Raw genomic sequence first — 11,834 nt, 5'->3', positions numbered from 1 at the left:
AAAAAAAAAAAAAAAAAAAAAAAAAAAAAAAAAAAATAATCATAAGGTACAAAGAAACAGAGTGTAGAGGAGCGATTACTGGGGGTTCTTCAATGGGCACAGAGTTTCAGATTTACAAGATGTGCAGAAGGACTTGGGAAGTTTTCCTGTTTTTCTAGTCTCAGGACAAATTTGTGGAAGACTGGTGCTACTTTTTCCCTTAAAAATTATAAAGAATTCACCAATGAAATCATCTAGGCCTAGAGTTTTTCTCTGAGGAAGTATTTAAACTGTGGATTCAATTTATTACCTAGACGTAGGAGAATTTGGGTTTCTATTTCTTCCTGCATCAATTTTGGTACTTTGTATTTTTGAAAATCGTCATTTTCAGAATTTACTAACAATGTTCTCATAACCCCATTTGTGTGTGCATGTGTGTGGCAAAAAGCATATAAAATTTGCCATCTCAACCATTCTAATTATTTGTTTTGGTTTTGTCCATTGAAGCATTTTACTTTTAATGTAATTTAAAACCTTTTTTTTTTTGAGAGATGATCTCCTCTGTTGCCCAGGCTGGAGTGCAGTGGTGCAATCACGGCTCACTGCAGTCTTGACTTCCTGGTCTCAGGTGATTCTCCTGCCTCAGCCTCCCGAGTAGTTGAGACCACAGGCATGCTCCACCATGCCGGGCTACTTTTTTCTATTTTTTGTAGAGACTGAGTTTCACCATGTTGCCCTGACTGGTCTCGAACTCTTAGGCTCAAGCGATTCACCTAAGAGGCATTTTAATTTTAAGTATGTATTACATTGCTAGATAAAGAATCCCAGAATTTTCCCACCTGTGTGTTTTTGTCTTGCTTCTTCATGGTCCATGTTGCCAGCTGAGGATGTTAGTTAAATGAATCCAAGCTGTCAGAATGGGAGCAGATTGTTCTGCCATTTTTTCTAGATCTTTGAGCTGTACATCAAAGTTGGGGCTGACTACTGAACACTTGTTCAACTGGCCTGTGAAGTTCACAACAATGTTCCCAGTTCTGTGATTATCAGGTTTCAAATTTGCCAACGGAATCATGCTTCATCATCACCGTTAGAAACCGAATGATGACTCCGCAGCACGGCCGAATAAGAACCTGGTGTTGGCTTCTCCTTTAGGCACTGCGGATACGCTTGAGAGCATCAGCCTCCACATTCACGAACAGCAGCGTGGCGGCGTGGAAAGATGGTGGAGAGAGCTCTGTCATTTTAAAGTATACGGTTCAGTAGTGGTAAATATATTCACATAATTGTGAAACAAATCTTCAGAACTTTTTCATCTTGCAAATCTGAAACTCTACACCCATTAAAGAACCCCCTGGTAATCGCTCCTCAACACTCTATGTCTTTGTACCTTATGATTATTTTTAATGTCTGTAGGCTTTGCAGTGATGTCTCTTTTTCATTCGTGATAATGGTCATTTGGATCTTCTTTCTTGACCAGCAGAAACCTGTTAATTTGATTAGTTGTTTTAAAGGAACAACTTTGTGTTTGGTTGATTTTTTTCTTTCTTGTTTCCTTTTTTTTTTTATTTTTTATTTTTGAGACGGGGTCTGACTCTGTTGCCCAGGCTGGAGTGCAGTGGCGAGATAATCACAGCTCACTGAGAATTTACGGGTTCGAGTGATCCTGCTGCCTCAGCCTCCCAAGTAGCCGGCCTATAGCTGCCCGCCACCACATCCGGCCACATCCGGCTACTTTATTTTTATTCTTGTAGAGATTTTTCGTGCTATGTTGCCCAAGCCGGTCTCAAGCTCCTGGCTTAATGTGATCCTCAGGCCTCAGCCTCCTGGGTCATGTAATTCCAGGATTACAGGTGTGAGCCACCATGCTTGGCTTGATTGATTTTTTTTCTATTGTATATTTGTTTTTCCACTGAATTTATGTAAGATCTTTATTTCCTTCCTTTGATTTAGTTTGTTGTTCTTTGAGAGAAATGCTTAGAAGTTTTCACTAGGCTTTCTAGATTTAAGGTTGCAGCTTTCTCTCTAACATGGCTTTAGCTGCATTACATACGTTTTGATATGTCATACTTCTATGAGCATTCAGTGAAACATTTAAAAATAATTTCCACTGCGATTTCTTCTTTGATTCATGAGTTTTTCTTTTGGAAGTATATTGTTTAATTTCAAACTTTTGGGGATCATTCTAATTATCTTTTTTTTATTGATTTATAACTTAATTCCGCTGGTCAGAAAAAATACTCTGTACAGATTTCAATCCTTACATATTTGTTGAAATTTATCATCCAGCCTATAGTCTATCTTAGTAAATAATCTATGTGCACTTGAAAAAAATATATACCCTGTAGTTGAGGAGGGCTATATATATATATGTTAATTACATCTTGTCTGTTAATTATATGTTAATTACATCTTGTCTGTTAACTGTGATGTTCAAATCTTCTAGATCCCTGGGGAGCATCTGTCTCATGCTCTATCATTTTACTTTCATTTTATTTTCTATCATCTTACTTTCAACATTTCTGTTTCTTTTCATTAAAGATATGTCAACACATGTGTGTGTGTGTGTGTGTGTATAAATTTTAAATCTATCTTTGAGTATTTAATTATCCATTTCTACTCATTACTAAGATGTTGGGACTTAAATCCATAATTACATTACCTATTTTCTGTTTGTCCCACTGGTCCTATACTCCTCTCCTGTAAGTTTTTTCCTCTTCTTTTGGATGAGTTTTTGTTATTATAGTTTTCTCTCTATTAGTGTATTATATATTACTTTACAATGCTTTTAGTGGCCATGCTAGCCTAGAGATCATTTTACTATTTTTATAGTTGTTACCCTGGATTATGACATGTATCCTTGATTTGTTAAAATCTAATACAGGCCGGGCGCGATGGCTCAAGCCTGTAATCCCAGCACTTTGGGAGGCTGAGATGGGTGGATCACGAGGTCAGGAGATTGAGACCATCCTGGTCTACACGGTGAAACCCCGTCTCTACTAAAAAATACAAAAAACTAGCCGGGCGAGATGGCGGGTGCCTGTAGTCCTAGCTACTCGGGAGGCTGAGGCAGGAGAATGGCGTGAACCCGGGAGGCGGAGCTTGCAGTGAGCTGAGATCCGGCCACTGCACTCCAGCCTGGGCGACAGAGCAAGACTCCGTCTCAAAAAAAAAAAAAAAAAAATCTAATACAAATGAGTACTTTTACCCATTCCTGGACAATGCAAGTATGTTAGAGCAGTTTTACCTCGTTTATCCCTCCCATCTTTTGTGCAATTGATGTCAAGTGATCTCCACACGAGATGAGTGTTAGTGTCTCACACATCGAGCATCACTTAGGTTACCCACTTGTGTTTCCTTTCCGCTCTTTATTCTTGCTGCATCTCTGTGTTTCCATCTGGAATCCTCTTCCTTCTGCCTGAAGAACTAGCACTTACTATTTCTGTTTGCTGTAAAATGTCTTATTTCATCTTCTTTTCTCTTATTTTATTTTGAGACTGGATCTCGCTCTGTCACCCAGGCTGGAGTACAGAGGCATGATCATGGCTCACTGCAGCCTTGACCTCCTGGGCTCAAGCTATCTGAGGCCTCAGCCTCTGAGCAGCTGGGACTACAGGTGTGTGCTACCACACCCAGATAATTTTTAAAAATTTTTTGTAGAGATGGGGGTCTTGCTATGTTGCCCGACTGGTCTTGAACTCCTGAGCTCAAGTGATCCTTCCGCCTCAGACTCCCAAACTGCTGGGACCCATGCCGGGCTAATATTTTCTATTTTAATTTTTTGTAGAGATGGGGTCTCACCATGTTGCCCAGGCTTGTCTTGAACTCCTGAGCTCAAGTGATGCTCCTCTCTTAGCCTCCCAAAGTGCTGGGATTACAGGTGTGAACCACGACACTTAGCCAACTTTATTGTCAACCTAGTCAACTTTATTTTCAAGGGCTTTCCCCACTAGATGTTTAGGTTGGCAGATATTTTTCCTCCCAATACTTTACTATTTTCTGGTTTCTGTCAAGATACCAATTGTCAGCCTTTCATTGCTACTTTAAAGTAAAGCATTTCTTTATTGAAAAAGGAAAAAGAAAGCTGGAAGATTCAAACTTCCCAATTCTAAGACTACCATAAAATTATAGTAAACAAGACAGCATGGTACTGCCATCAACACAGACATACAGATTAATGGAGTAAAATTGAGAGTCCAGAAATAAACTGATACATCTATGGCCAAGGGTTCCAAGACCACTCAATGCGGGAAAGAACAGTCTCTTCAAGAAATGGTATTGAGAAAACTGGATATCCACATGCAAAAAAATGGAGTTTGACCCCTACTTCACACCATACAAAAATATTAACTCAAAATGGATCAAATATCTAAATGTGAGTTCTAAAATTATAAAACAGATGGAAGTTTTTGTGACCACCAATTGGTCAATGGTTTCTTAGCTTTGACACCTAAAGCATAAGCAACCAAAGAAAAAAACAGACAAATTGGATATTATCAAAATGAAAGACTTGTGCTTTGAAAGATGCTATCGGCCGGGCGTGGTGGCGCAAGCCTGTAATCCCAGCACTTTGGGAGGCCGAGACGGGCGGATCACAAGGTCAGGAGACCGAGACCATCTTGGCTAACATGGTGAAACCCCGTCTCTACTATAAAAAAAAATACAAAAAACTAGCCGGGCAAGGTGGCGGGTGCCTGTAGTCCCAGCTACTCGGGAGGCTGAGGCAGGAGAATGGTGTAAACCCGGGAGGCGGAGCTTGCAGTGAGCTGAGATCTGGCCACTGCACTCCAGTCCGGGCGACAGAGCGAGACTCTGTCTCAAAAAAAAAAAAAAAAAAGCTATCAAGAAAATGAATAGACAACTTGTAGAATGGAGAAAACATTTGTAGATCACATATCTGATAAGGGCCTAGTATCTGGAATGTATAAAGAAACTCTTACAACTCAACAGCAAAAAGACAACCTGATTAAAAAATGCGCAAATGACTTAAATTACATTTCTCCAAAGAAGATATATGAGCGACTGACTTGACGCATGTAAAAAGATGCTCAGCTTCACTAGTCATTAGGGAAACGCAAATCAAAACCATAATGAGATGCCATTCACACTCGTTAGAAATGGCTATAATTTTAAACAAGGAAGGGGGATAACAAGTGTTGGCGAGGAGGCAGAGAAATCAGAACCCTTGTACATTGTTGGCAGGAATGTAAAATGTTTTAGCCATTGTGGAAAAGCGTTTGGCAGTTCCTCAAAAGGTTAAAATAGAATTCTATGACCCAGCAATTCCACTGCCAGGTATGTAACCCAAAGAACTGAAAACAAGGATGCAAACAGATTCTTGCAAACCAACGTTCATGGCAGTATTGTTCATAACGGTTAAAAGGTGGAAACAGCCCAAATGTCCATCAGTGGATGAGGAGATGAACAAACTGTGGTGTAGACATACATTAATGCACTATTATTCAGTCACACAAAAAATGAAGTGTTGATATATGCTTTCAATGAATCTGCATGTGTGTGTGTGTGTGTGTGTGTGTATGTGTGTGTGTGAGAGAGAGAGAGATGGAGAGAGAGAGAAAGAGAGACAGAGAGGGTCTCACTCTGTCACCTAGGCTGGAGTACAGTGGCCTGATCATGGCTCTGTAACCCCCGACTCCCGGGCTCAAGTGATCCGCCTGCCTCAGCCTCCAGAGTAGCTGGGACTACAGATATGCGGCACCACGCCTGGCTAATTTTTGTATTTTTTGTAGAGATGGGGTTTTGCCACATTGCCCAGGCTAGTCTTGAACTCCTGTGCTCAAGCAATACACCCTCCTAGGTCTCTCAAAGTACTGGGATCACAGGCACGAGTCACCACCGCACCCGGCCCTTTCAATGAATCTTGAAAACATTATGGTAAGTAAAAGAGGCCAAACACAAAAGGTCACATATTTTGCATGATTCAATTTATGTGAAGTACCAGAATAGGTATATCGTGGGGAAAGAACACGGATTGGTAGTTGTCGGGGGCTGGGGGGATGCAGAATGGGGAGCAACTGCTTACTGAGTAGGGGGTTTCTTTTTGGGGTGATGAAAAGCTATGGAGCTAGAAAGGGTAGTGGTTACACACCATTGTGAATATGCGAGGGTGGTGGTTACACACCATTGTGAATATGCGAGGGTGGTGGTTACACACCATTGTGAATATGCTAAATGTCACTGAATTGTTCACTTCTTCATTTATTTTCACCAAACACATTCTCATTTCTCTTCTGTTTTTAGGCAAATGACAGAGACCTAGTTTACCAGCTTTATACTTTAAAACCTAAGCTTAACATTATATATTTAAATAATTGTCAAAATTAAGTTGCCAGCATTCATGCACACTTAGAAAACATCCTTAATTTATATTAAACCAGAAATGTGTTATCATTATTGCATTAATACCTTTCACTACTAAATACTGAAAAAATTGAAATTATTTCTGTAGAAGACTCACCCTGGCAATATTAACTTCACAGCAGGCTGACACTACGTGGCTCACATTTCAGACAAAATGGAAAAGCAGAGTCATGCTGGTGTTAGGGCACAATCTTGTCCTGCCACTAAAGAGTCAAGGATCAAAAGTGCATACAAAGGCCAGGCGCGGCAGCTCACGTCTATAATCCCAACACTTTGGGAGGCTGAGGTGGGCAGATCACCTGAGGTCAGGAGTTCAAGACCAGCCTGGCCAACATGGTGAGACCCCCGTCTCTACTAAAAATACAAAAATTAGCCGGGCATGGTTAGTCCCAGCTGCTTGGGAGGCAGAGGCAGGAGAATCACGTGAACTCAGGAGGCAGAGGTTGCAGTGAGCTGAAATCACGCGACTGCACTCCAGCCTGGGATACAGAGCAAGACTCCGTCTCAAAAATAAATAAATAAATAAATAAATAATAAATAAAAGTGCATATAGAGATTTATAACAACTTTAAAGACAGAAAAAAATGGTCCTATTATGTGGTCCTAACAATAAACTCAAAAGTTCATGACAACTACGGGCTCTGTGAGTTGTCTATCAATACTTTAGGTACAATTCTACCAACAGTTGAGTTCATTTGAAATATTCAAAAAAATGTTCCTGTTAACCCTCAGGTGGTGCTTCTGTAGCTGAACATTGTTCGATGCACACATTGAATGACTTTGCACCCAAGCGCAGCAGCTGCTCCTTACCACTGGCCGTCTTCTCCCATTTCTACCCTTTCTCCACCATTCTCAACAACTCTCTTTTTAGTGATGTTTCTGCCGTAAACCATTTCTAGTAGAAGTTGATATAGATTTGAAGTTGCCATTCCACTACCACAAATGACGTGGAAGAGAATGAAGTGAGGCCCTGTGACCTAGTGATCCAAATGAAGAAAATCTTCATCAAAAGAAGAAAATCCACTTTCAAAAGACAGAAATCCACTGAAAGCGGAGAAAAATGACTCACTCCCTTGGTGACCCCTTTGATTCCCAAAAAAGTCCTCAAATGGGTCTTCAAAGAAGTTGAATGAAAATGGGTCCTTGTCACCAAAAAATTCCCCGAAGACATCATCTAAGTTACAAACGCAAACGGACGCCAAAATGCACTCCACCCCCTCCTCCTCTGTCTAATCCTTCTTTATCATAAACGTCCCTTTTGTTGTTGTAATTGTTGTTTTAGCATCAGACAGCAGCGCCTCATACGCCTCCACTATTCATCTGAATTTTCTCTCTGCTGCTTCTTTAGTCTCAGGATTTTTATCTGGGTGCCACATCAGTGCCACTCTCCAACATGCCTTTTTAACATCCTCAGGCCAGGCATGTCTGCACACCTGGACCTTCGCAGTGACCATCGTGCTTAACAGACGGTTGGAATGGGCAAGGGTGCAGGTGGTGGCATTGGCAGTGGCTCCTCACTTTCCTGAACTGTTCATTTCCTTTTCTTTTTTTTTTTTTGAGTCGGAGTCTCGCTCTGTCGCCCAGGCTGGAGTGCAATGGCGCGATCTCGGCTCACTGCGACCTCCGCCTCCCGGGGTCAAGCGATTCTCCTACCTCAGCGTAATGAGTAGCTGGGATTACAGGTGCCCGGCACCACGACCAAATAATTTTTGTATTTTCAGTAGAGATGGGGTTTCACCATGTTGGCCAGGCTGGTCTCCTTTGCCAGGTTGGTCTTGAACTCCTGACCTCACGATTCACCCGCCTTGGCCTCCCAAAGTGCTGGGATTGCAGGCATGAGCCACTGCACCAGGCCCAAATTGTTCACTTTCAAATGGTTACTTTTATGTTATGTGAATTTCATTTCAAGTTTAAAAAATTTAAAAATTGAGATAAAGTATCTTTCTCTCTGCCTTTTTTCTATGCTTAATTGACTGGGATATATCTTGGTGTGGTTTTCTTTTACTCTGCTTGGTGTTCCCAGTACTTCTTTAATCTGTAGTTTGATGTCTTTTGTCAGGTTTGAAAAACTGTGTCATTATCTCTTCAAATACTGCTTCTGCCTCATTCTCTGTCTTCTCTCCTTCTACGACTTGAATTTCATGTATATTTTTTCATCATCTAAAGATTCATGCCTTTTTCTGTATTTTTCTTCTCATTTTTTTGCTTCAGCTCAGATAGTCTCTCCTGACCTGCATGCCAGTTCATGAATCCTCTCTTAGCTGTGTTTAAGTTGCTGTTAAACCCTCTATTGAGTTCTTCCTTTCAATTAATATATTTTTCAGTCTTCTTATTTCCTTTTGATTCTTTGTTATTTCCAGTTATTTGTCATTGGTTCTCTGAACATACTTAATTATTTTAAAAGTCTGTTCTTGTATTTCGAATAGTTAGATTTCTTGTGGATCTATTTCTTTGTTTTTTTTTGTTTTGTTTTGTTTTTTTTTCCTTTTGGTCATTTGGTCTTATCTCCTGGCATGCCTTTTTTGTTTGTTTGGTTTTTAATGGATTGCTGGACAGTGTATACGAGAAACAGAGATGATCTGATGTTGCTGATGGTGACCTTCCTCCAGAGGACTTCCCACTGCCTCTGGAAGTGGCATACCACTTTTAGAATATGGGCATATCACTTTAATCTAATTAGAGATTGAACAGATTCAAAGTTGGGCTTCTGTCTTTGAGATGAGTCAAATTCTGGTTCAGCCTCCCGTTCCAGGCTGTGGCCCTCTGGGGATCCCGTTCCAGGCTGTGGCCCTCTGGGGATCCCAGTGGAAGGCCTGGGATGCTTTTCAGGGTTCGTTCTGCTTGGTGGGCCATGAATTCCAAGTTTCATCTCCCAAGCCCAATAAGACTACTTGAGCTTTCCTTCTCTCTCCGTCTTTTGGCCATCATTTTCTGGTCACTTCTCAGTCACTGCTTATGAATTGGTAGACGCCACAAGAAAAAAAGTAGTGTTGAATACTGGATTCACATCTCTGTACCTCCCTTTCTCTAGGATCTTTGCTCCTCAAGTCATCACCGCACTGACAGCTCTTTAATTTCTTAACATAAAATGTTTTAAAAATACTTTTTCCGTATTTCTAGTTCTTCTTGATATGATGGTTGCACCACAACAAGCTAGTCTGACATTACCAGAAAGAGAAACCTGATAAACTTATTACCTGTGGCTCAGAGTTTCCTTAATGTGGCTTGAAGTCCCATCTAGACTTAGAATACTGAAACTGATTAACGGAATTTAAAAAATGAAATACAGCAGTACATTCTGCAAGTCTCTGTAAAACATAAGAACCTGATTATATCTGTTATCCTATTTGCTGTTTTATATGTCTTTCTTTCTCAGTAAGACCATAAACTCCCCATGGGCACAACTCTGATGTAGTTTATTTCAGTTTCTTCACATCATGCCAATAAATACTCCATTAAATTGAATTGAGTAGATGTATACTAATTAGTCACTAATTTGTGTCCAAATAGGTTTAACTTGGAAACATCTCAGTATGAAATAAAGAGGGTGCTGGCATCAAGAAACAATGAAGAAGCTGAAAATTAACCACCAGGTGTTATTTCTGTCCCATCAGTTATGGTAGTTAGATGGCCTTAATGAAGACTAAAAGATTTTAAATAACTGAAATACTCATCAGTGGAGGACTGATTCAATATACAATGCATTTATCAATATTAAAGAGACTGAGGCAGACAGATATGTATGCACTGATATGGAAAAATCTCCAAATTTTGGAAAAAAAGAATATAGGGTCCACATATTCTTTTTGGAAAATCTATAGTATTATATGTTCTTAGCCTCAAATTTCAGTACTGTTTTTGGATTAAGTTTTAGAAAATAGCAAGTGGAAGCCCATCTAAGCCTTGAAATTGCAAGCTTGAGTAAGAGAGAATTTTAGACACTTTATAGGGAATTGTTGATGTGGATGCAAAAAGAGAACATAATTCTATACAGTAAAGCCATTTAGGAGAAAATTTTCAGGTTACTAAGAAGACTGAAAGCCTAAGTCTTAGCTGTTTAAACTGTAATCATTAGAGCATATTCATGAAGTCCCTTTCTGAGACTTTTGGACTTCAAAGATGTGATATTTTCTTCAGAGATGTCATTTTTCTTAGAGCATCCTCTGCTAATTTGCTGTTATGGATGACATATTTCCAGTTATGTGTAACTCTTTCCTGTGGATATAAGATAGGACTTTTTGTTTGACAGAAGAGCCTCAACGGGTGTGGTGGCTCAGGCCTGTAATCCCAGCAATTTGAGAGGCCGAGGGGGACGGATCACGAGGTCAAGAGATCGAGACCATCCTGGCCAACATGGTGAAACAACGTCTCTACTAAAAACACAAAAATTAGCTGGGCATGGTGGCACGTGCCTGTAGTCCAAGCCACTCAGTAGGCTGAGGTAGGAGAATAGCTTCAACCAGAAAGGCGGAGGTTGCAGTGAGCTGAGATCGCGTCACTACACTCCAGCCTGGTGACAGAGTGAGACACTGTATCCAAAAAAAAAAAAAAAGTCTTCCTTTGGGCTAAAGGAAAATGGACAGGTCACTGACCAGTAGGTGACTGGTTTTGTGACTATGTGTGGGAGAGATTTTGTTGGGGATGTGTGTGAAAGCATATGCTCATACAGACACAAAATCTCTTTGAAAGTGTACATACAAGGCACAGGCAACAGAGGCTGCCAGGCGAGGTCTGGGACACTGGGGTCAGGGAGAGCCTGACATGGACTTTCTACCTTCCAACCTTTTTTACTATTTTTATTTTTTGCCATGTGCACTTATTAGTTATTCAGAAAAACAATTTAAAACAATTTCAAAGTAGAAGAAAAAGGGGATAAAGAGGAAAAGGCATAACACTTATGTATAATTTCACAACAACCTGCCTGCAAGATAGATGTGTCATTATTTCATACACAGAAAAGGTGAGGCTCAGAGAGATAAAATAACTTACTCAAGATCATAAAGCTAAAACTAGAATCCAGGTAAAGCTGAACCCAAAGCCAAGTTATTTTTCAGTCTTGTATTCTCATAAGTAACTTAGGTGGCAGCTATGATTAAACTGCAAAATATATTTAACAGCGATTAAAATTCCTGAGTTGCAACACTGTTGACTGATTTAAGAGCTTATGCTGCTTAAGAAATGGCAATGTAGGCCGGGGGCGGTGGCTCAAGCCTGTAATCCCAGTACTTTGGGAGGCCCAGACGGGCGGATCACGAGGTCAGGAGATCGAGACCATCCTGGCTAACACGGTGAAACCTCGTCTCTACTGAAAAATACAAAAAACTAGCCAGGCGAGGTGGCGGGCGCCTGTAGTCCCAGCTACTCCGATGCTGAGGCAGGAGAATGGCATAAACCCGGGAGGCGGAGCTCGCGGTGAGCTGAGAACCGGCCACTGCACTCCAGCCCAGGCGACAGAGCGAGACTCCGTCTCAAAAAAA

At 40.7% G+C, this 11,834-nt stretch overlaps 1 protein-coding gene and 1 pseudogene across 1 annotated transcript in view; both read right to left on the bottom strand.

The window, feature by feature from the left end:
• The window catches only part of LOC108523357 (dnaJ homolog subfamily B member 6-like), a 13,528-nt pseudogene extending 5,717 nt beyond the window's left edge, over positions 1-7,811 (bottom strand).
• RNF130 (ring finger protein 130) overlaps positions 1-11,834 on the bottom strand; it is a 151,217-nt gene that overhangs the window by 18,588 nt on the left and 120,795 nt on the right. The gene's annotated exons all lie outside the window — the stretch shown is intronic.

Source organism: Rhinopithecus bieti, unplaced genomic scaffold (genome assembly GCF_001698545.2).
Source record: "Rhinopithecus bieti isolate Rb0 unplaced genomic scaffold, ASM169854v2 scaffold_73501, whole genome shotgun sequence".
NCBI classification, from domain to species: Eukaryota; Metazoa; Chordata; class Mammalia; order Primates; family Cercopithecidae; genus Rhinopithecus; species Rhinopithecus bieti.
The sequence above is the reverse complement of the archived record's forward strand: the minus strand, read 5'-3'. Positions and strand labels throughout refer to the sequence as shown.